At 43.5% G+C, this 8261-nt stretch overlaps 1 long non-coding RNA gene across 6 annotated transcripts in view; it reads left to right on the top strand.

Annotated features, from left to right (window-relative positions):
* Positions 1-1538: 1538 nt before the first annotated feature.
* LOC133233729 (uncharacterized) overlaps positions 1539-8261 on the top strand; it is a 28106-nt gene continuing 21383 nt past the window's right edge. Inside the window, exons 1-2 of one of the 6 annotated variants that reach the window (XR_009731817.1) lie at positions 1541-3012; positions 6929-7049. This is a non-coding gene — a long non-coding RNA (uncharacterized LOC133233729). Of the gene's footprint in view, positions 7050-8261 lie in introns of all 6 variants that reach the window. The other 5 variants (XR_009731816.1, XR_009731812.1, XR_009731813.1 and 2 more) reach the window with 5 other exon arrangements.

Here is an 8261-nt window from a genome sequence, read left to right as displayed (position 1 = left end):
GTTGATCTGGAGGGCAGTTATGGGGGAAGTTTATCATTCTCAGATGGCAGCAAATGTTAAGCTGAGAAGTGTTGAGGGAGGGAAAGAAAGCATTTCTGACAGCAAAATGAGTTTAAATAAAAAATTTTAAAAAGTGAGTGGGGACCTAAATAGAAGTTTCCCTGACAGTCTGAAAGCAAGGTTGCTACCAAACCTTTCATAAACTGACACGGTATTAAAAAAAGAGGGCTTCTTAGGTGGTGCAGGGGTAAAGAGTCAGCTTGCCAATGTGGGAGAGGCAAGCGAACTCTTCCACTGAACTCTGACATTTGTTGAGATGGTAGAGTCCTCCTGCAATGCAGGAGACCAGGGTTTGGTCCTTGGGTGGGGAATATCCCTTGGAGTAGAAAATGGCAGCCCACTCCAATATTCTTGCCTGGAAAATTCCATGAACAGAGGAGCCTGGTGGGCTACAGTCCACGGGGTCACGAAGAGACGACACGACTGAGCATGTCTGCACACATAAAGTGAAGATTCAATTGCCTTAGGACAGATCTTGCTAACAGATTCACAAGATAAATTGAAAGCACAGATGCTCACAGACAGAGTTCAAAGCAATGGCGGCTTGATGCTGAATGTAGTTTTGGGGGTACGGAGTTTGGCGGGGCTACCCTCCCTGCCCAGGGTCTGAGCAGCCTCTATAAAAGCTCACTGTGAAATAAACATTGAATGGCATCTTTGCTTTTTGCCTTTAAAAATTTTACCACTCAGTGCAGCTTGTGGGATCCCAGTTCTCTGACTGTAGATCGAACCCTAGTTCCAGCAGTGAAACACAGAGTCCTAACCCCTGGACTGCCAGGGAATTCCCTTTGCCATTTTTTTTAAATACATATAGAAAATTAAAAAAAAATCCTCTTTGGATTTCTTTAGGTTAGTAAATGTGTCTGACTCCTTGGGACCCCGTGAACTCTAGCCCACCAGGCTCCTCTGTCCATGGGATTTTTCAGGCAAGAATAGTGGAGTGGGTTGCCATTTCCTTCTCCAGGGGGTCTTTCGGACTCAGGGATCGAACCTGGGTCTCCTGCATTGCAAACAGACTCTTTACCATCTGAGCCACCAGATTTAACTACGTTAGCACAAATGAGTACAATTTAACCACATTACAGGTACTGCCAATAGTCTGCTTTATACCGCTTCGCTTTTAGGAGAGACCTGCTGCTGCTGCTGCTGCTAAGTCGCTTCAGTCGTGTCCGACTCTGTGCGACCCCAGAGACGGCAGCCCACCAGGCTCCCCGTCCCTGGGATTCTCCAGGCAAGAACACTGGAGTGGGTTGCCATTTCCTTCTCCAATGCGTGAAAGTGAAAAGTGAAAGTGAAGTCGCTCAGTCGTGTCTGACTCTTAGTGACCCCATGGACTGCAGCCCACCAGGCTCCACTGTCCATGGGATTTTCCAGGCAAGAGTACTGCAGTGGGGTGCCATTGCCTTCTCCGGAGGAGAGACCTACAGTTTACTAAAAAAACAGGTACAAATGTAGGTCTCTCCTAAAAATGAAGTGGTATAAAGCAGACTTTCGGGGGGTACTTGTAATGTGGTGAACCCAGCCTTCTGCTGGATCCAGTCTGAGAACAGACGGAAGAGAAGGGTAGGGAAGGGAGCTTAGAGCAAAGGGCAGAGACAGAGTAAAATAAAGCAGTGCAAAAGAAAAGAAAAGAAGGGAAACACAGCACGGTAGAAAGGTACAGAAGGGTGATTGGCCCAAAATGAAGATGATAATTGACCCAGGCTGTCAGCCAGTGGCAGGCGGTGAGAGCGGAGGAAGACTTGCCAGAACTGAGTAGAGGAAAGCTTGCTATTCCACACATCCTGACCTGCTAGGAGGTGATGCTATTATAGCACGATAAAATATTTTCTCATAAGTACAATCTTTAGCTATCAGGAAATGTTTGGATTATGTTTGTATATTTTACTAAAGAAGGAAAAGAAGCTTACAATAAGTAAGGTGTTTGCTGTAAAAGTGAAAGTCTGAGGGAAAGAGGTTAAATTCAGTGATGTGTGAATGTTGTCTAGAGCCACTATTCCTTGAAGTGTTGAAAAATTGATGCGGAAATTCTGTTGTTGTTTACCACTGTGATAAAATGACTGGAGATTAAATTCCAAAGAAAAGAATCACTGCCTTTAAGTTATTACCAAGGCAGTGGGGGCAGTTTGTGAGAAATGAACGTTGAAGAATGAAAGGAATGAAAATAAAGATGACAGAAAACATAAAACAAAAAACGTAAAATAGATACACACTTGCTTGATCCATGTTCTCCTGTTTTATTTTTTAATTTCCCTTCCCTTGCCTTTTTACAGAAAGGGCTATATTTGCTACTGTACATGTTTCAGGATTTCTGAGTATGAAGTTCACCAGAAGGTAGACAGGCCAGCAGGAGAAAAGGCAGTTTGCGTAATGAAATTCTTAGCAGAAAGTGAGTCTGTTTCCGAGAAAGCTCTTTTATCTGATACCCTCGCAGCTTAAGTTCGACTTTTCCTACGCTCCCCTCCCCCATTTCAAGTTGGCTTTAAGCACACATTTCTAGGGCTTTCTGGGCTCATGTATTATTGATAAGCCATCTTTTCCTCCCTTCCCACGGGGCCCTGCATGACTCCTGCGGTGAGCTTGCACTTTAGCAAGGGGAAGTTGGTGAGTGAGAGTCTGTTATTTCATCATCCCAGCAAGAGGAACCTCGGCCTTCCTACCTGTTGTTTACTGACTAAATGGCCTCTAACAAACCTTGTTAGACCAGGAAGTCCAGGAACCGGAGTTTGATGTCCCCTCATCTCTGGTCCCCTTAGAAGGAGTGATTGTGGAGCCCCAGCAGATGGTTTTTAAGGAGCTGGAAGGGATGGTTCAAGGGGTCCAGGCCATGGCAAAGGGGCTCGGAGGCCATCACCCTGGAGATGTCTTGGAATGCTGCGTTTATCTGGCTTGATTTTAAAACACAGGCTTATATGGCACAGGTCTGGGATGTGCAAAACGTGGATGGGACAGGTAAACATTTAGGCAGTGGAGAGATCAAGGCATGAGAATGGGAATTCCTTGAGCTTGCTTGCTCTGTGCTCTGTGCTTGCTCTTTGACACTTGTTTATTTGCGTGTTTGAGGGTTTTACAAGTGAATATGAGGGTGGAAGAACAGTAGGTGATTCACGGAGCACCAGCTGCTGACTGGACTGAGGGTGCTGAAAAACGTGTGCACATTTTGTGTGTGAATAGATTTTTAAACTTCAGTAAGTTCTAGAAGATTCTTTGACAAATTTTGAAGTAAGTTGTAGAAGCAACTGAGCGAAATTTTCTTTTTTCCACCCCAAATAGTTAAAATGAGCCAAATGTAGTTGCTTATTTATTTATTTTTGGCTGTGCTGGGTCTTTGCTGCTGGGTGGGCTTTTTCTCTAGTTGCGGTGCATGGACTTATTGCCATGGCTTCTCTGGTTGTGGAGGATGGGCTCTAGGCCAAAGGGCTTCGGTCGTTGTAGTACACAGCCTCAGTTGTTCTGGCCCATGGGTCCAGCCCCTCCAAGGCATATGGAGATGGAACCTATGTCTCCTGCATTGGCAGGCAGAGTCTTTACCACTGAGCCATCAGGGAAGTCCCAAATTTCCTTTTGAAAGCATTTTCTCCCTTTGTCTTAAGGATTATGAGGGAAGAAAATGAAGTATTATCTACACTGGATCTCTGAATGTGAGTAAGAGAAAAAGCAAAGCCCTGGGCTGTTTTAGTTGAGCAAGACTGAGCAGGAGACATGGAGATTTGGGGTCATAACATGGCTATGAGGTCATTCTTTATAAATCCTCTTCCACTGTCATGGAGGAATCTGAGGTTCCGGGTGACAATCCCCCAGGTTTCTTGAATCAGAGGGCCTGCTGCTGGATTTGGGACCCCCTCACACCTGGAGTGGACCGAGATCCGGCCAAATGGGCTCAGGGCACAGAGCTGGCAGGGGGCGATTTTGGAGAGTCTGAGTCAGTGAGAAGGGCTGGTAGAGAGTGGGAAATGCCTTTGGGCGTCAGCACCACAATCAGGCAAATGGAGACACAGTCTTCCAAGGTTGTGTGTGTGCGCGTGCTCAGTTACTTCAGGCACGTCCAACTCTTTGTGACCCCGTGGACTGTAGCCCACCAGGCTCCTCTGTCAGTGAGATTCTCCAGACAAGAATACTGGAGTGGGTTGCCATGCCCTCCTCCAGGGGATCTTCCCAACCCAGGGATGGAACCTGAGTCTCCTGTGTCTCCTGAATTGCAGGTAGATTCTTTACTGCTGAGCCACTGATGAAGTCCCTTCCAAGGCTACTTTAGGACAAAACTCCCATTCTACTTTCAGATTTAGAAATAGGAGAAAATGTGTTATTATCCATGTCAGTTGACATGAGTCTTCCGCTTAGCAGAGCTTCCCTGGTTTCATCATTACTCATTGGACCACCCAAGGAACTGTTAGAATTGCTGCAAAAGACCCAAAAATGTCACTTGGACTGCTAATTTTCCAACACTCTGTCCCAGAGCTCTGGAGTGTGTGGAGGGAGGGAGAAGGGAAAGACCAAATCTTCATGGTGACTTTATGCTTTAGATTGTCTCTATGAGGATTTTTAGTAAGATTTCCTTTGGGAAAAAGAAGGGAGTTCTATCCATTAATAAAATGTTTGAAAAATCTAATATCTTCTCATTTTACAAATGAGGAAAATTAAAACCTGGAGAGGTTAATTGACTAATGTGGATTCCACAATTAATGGCACAGATTGAGTTTCAACTCTAATCTTTTGACCACCAGGGTGCTGGTGCTGATTTCAAAGACCTGGTGTATAGAGAAGACTCTAAGTGTTGTATGTTGTTGCTGTTCAGTCATCCAGTTGTGTCTGACTCTTTGCGACTACATGAACTGCAGCATACCAGGCCTCCCTTCTCTCATCATCTCCTGAAGTTTGCCCAAGTTCATTGCATTGGTGCTGCTGTCCAGCAGTCACATCCTCTGATGCCCTATTCTCCTTCTACTCTCAGTCTTCCCCAGCATCAGGGTCTTTTCCAATGAGTTGGTTGTTTGCATCAGTTGACCAAAATACTGGAGCTTCAGCATCAGTCTTTCCAATGAGTATTCAGAGTTGGTTTCCCTTAAGATTGACTGGTTTGATCTCTTTGCTGTCCAAAGGACTTTCAGGAATCTTCTCCAGCACCACAGTTCGAAGACATCAGTTCTTCAGTGTTCTGCCTTCTTGACCATCCAACTCTCACAACCATACAAGACCATTGGGAAGACCGCAGCTCTGACTATACAGACCTCTGTCAGCAGAGTAATGTCTCTGCTTTTCAACACATGATCTATGTTTGTCATAGCCTTCTAGCCAAGAAGCAAACGTCTTCTGATTTCATGGCTGCAGTCATCATCTGCAGTGATTTTAGAGCCCAAGATTAGGAAATCTGTCACTACTTCCACATTTTCCACTTCTATTTGCCGTGAAGTAATGAGGTTGGATGCCATGATCTTAGCTTTTTTAATATTTAATTTTAAGCTGGCCCTTTCACTCTCCTCCTTCACCCTCATCAAGAGGCTCTTCAGTTCCTCTTCACTTTATGCCATTAGGGTGGTATCAGCTGCATATCTGAGGCTGTTGATGTTTCTCCTGCCTATCTTGGTTCCAGCTTGTTACTCATCCAGTCTGGCATTTCTCATGATGTGCTCAGTGTATAGGTTAGATAAACATGGTGACAGCAGGCAGCCTGTTGAACACCTTTCTCAATCCTGAACCAATCAGTTGTCCCATACAGGGTTCTAACAGTTGTTTCTTGACCTGCATACAGGTTTACCAGGAGACAGGTAACATGGTCTGGTATTCCCATCTCTTTAAGTGCTTTCCACAGTTTGTTATGATTCACACAGTTAAAAGCTTTATTGTAATTGATGAAACTGAATTAGATGTTTTTCTGGAATTCTCTTGCTTTCTCTACGATCCAGTGAATGCTGGCAATTTGATCTCTGGTTCCTCTGCCTTTTCTAAACCCAGCTTGGATGTCTGGAAGCTCTTGGTTCTTGTAATGTGGAAGCCTAGCATGTAAGATCTTAAGTATGACCTTACTAGCATGAGAGATTAGTGTAATTTTCCAATATTTTGAACATTCTTTGGTACTACTGTTCTTGGGAATTGGGATGAGAATTGACCTTTCCCAGTCATGTGGCCACAGACGGGTCTTCCAGATTCGCTGGCATATTGAGTGCAGCACTTTAACAGCATCATCCTATAGGGTTTCAAATAGCTTTACCGAAATTCCACTGCATCTGCTAACCACACTGCTTCCTAAGGCCAACTTGACTTCACACTGCAGAATGTCTGGCTCTGGGTGACAGACCACACCATCGTAGTTATCTGGTTCATTAAGATCCTTTTTGTACAGTTCTTCCATGTATGTACCAGTGTTGTATGTACTAGATCTAATTTTATTTTAAACTACAAATGCTTATATGACAGTAATCACCCATATTTATGTGTAATACCTATATAATTACATTACAGTAATGTGTGGATTGGATGAGGTTAATATACTCATTACTATTATTATGTGATAATTCTGAAGATCTGTTTTACTCATTTGCTTTCTGTATGAAAATGGAACTGAGCTCAAAGTTCTTGTTTTATTATTTTTGATTTGACCACACTGCAAGGTACCCATGATCTTAGTTCCCTAACCAAAGATCAAACCTTGGCCTTTGGCAATAAGTTTACAGAACCCTAATCACTGGACCTCCAGGGAATCCCAAAATTTCTTTTTTTAAATAATTCAGCTGATAACTAAAATTTTAGCCAAGTGGTGAGTCTCTTCACATTTTATAAAACACACCTTCAGAAACAGAAGTTATCTTTGTTGATTCTTTAAAGTTTATAGAAATACTTACCTTTTTCCATTTTCCCTTCTCTCTTTCAGTTTGAAACCCTAGCCTCATTTGATCATCCTCCACTCAACTTTTAAATATCATCATCACCACCGTGTACTAATAATAGTGTATATCTTCAATAAAAGAATAAAACGCAGTCACTATCTATGGGTGAGTTATAATACCCAAAAGTATTAACAGATGAATAAAAAGCTATAATAAGAAAATTTTAAACTTGGAAGTACTGATATTTTTCAGTTTGCCTAGTGTTGTGTGAGTGCTAAGCCACTTCAGTCATGTCTGACTCTTTGTGACCCTATGGATCATAGCCTGCCAGGCTCCTCTGTCCATGGGATTCTCCAGCAAGAATACTGGAGTGGATTGTCACACCTACCTCCAGGGGATGCTCCTGACCCAAGGATCGAACTCGCATCTGCCGCGGCTCCTGCATTGCAGGTGAATTCTTTCCTGCTGAGCTATCAGGGAAGCCCTTTCCTAGTGTTAGTTCTCAATATTTTGTAGAAAGCAGCCTCAAGGTTTGAACTGGCTCTCATCTTCCTAATATTGTCTTAGGTGTTGCAGTTACAAATGTGAGGTCCTTGGCTTAGGTAGTGTCTGCTGGACTTATACAAAGGATGTCTGGGAACCAGTAGGAAGAAATTAGCAAGCCAGACAGGGTGAGTTAGGCATGGAGAGTCTTTCAACAGACTCTTTTAAATTACTCTAAGATCAGTTTTGAGGAACTGAGCAATGTATAGGAGGGAGAGCCGAGCAAAATACAGACCACTTAAGAAGCCTGAAGCCACAGTGGGAAAAATGTGTCTTTCAGCATGTCGGTAAAGAAATCCTGGTTGTGTGTAGTAAGAAAGGAAGTGAGTCAAGTTAGGCACTGGATGGAGTGCAGAGGGCTACATGAGCCAAGATGAGAGTTTAGATTTTACAATCTAGGGGAAAATAATGAAGATGTTTAAGCATGGAGTAACATGAAGAACAGGATCTGGTAATAGAAAACAAGGTTCAATTAAAGATTTCAGAGAAAGGATACAACCCTACATTTGCCATGGAATGGGATGGCTAAGTTGGTTTTAGGGGGAAAAGTCTTCAAGGTTGAGGAGATAGAGGCTATTAAGTACCAGAGTGTAATGTATCTTAATGTATGTTATGCACAGCATTTTTCAGACTAGAGGTAGAGGTAGAGAAGAAAAACTGATGGGTAGATATCCAAACATTGAAATGAAAGTGTTAGTCAGTTGTGTCTGACTCTATGCAACCCCATGGACTGTAGTAGCCTGCCAGGCTCCTCTGTCCATGGAATTCTCCAGGCAAGAATACTGGAGTAGGTCGGCATTCCTTTCTACAGGGGATCTTCCCTACCCAGAGATG

The sequence above is a fragment of the Bos javanicus genome, chromosome 20 (assembly GCF_032452875.1).
Source record: "Bos javanicus breed banteng chromosome 20, ARS-OSU_banteng_1.0, whole genome shotgun sequence".
NCBI lineage: Eukaryota > Metazoa > Chordata > Mammalia > Artiodactyla > Bovidae > Bos > Bos javanicus.
This window is presented reverse-complemented; position numbering and strand designations above follow the sequence as displayed.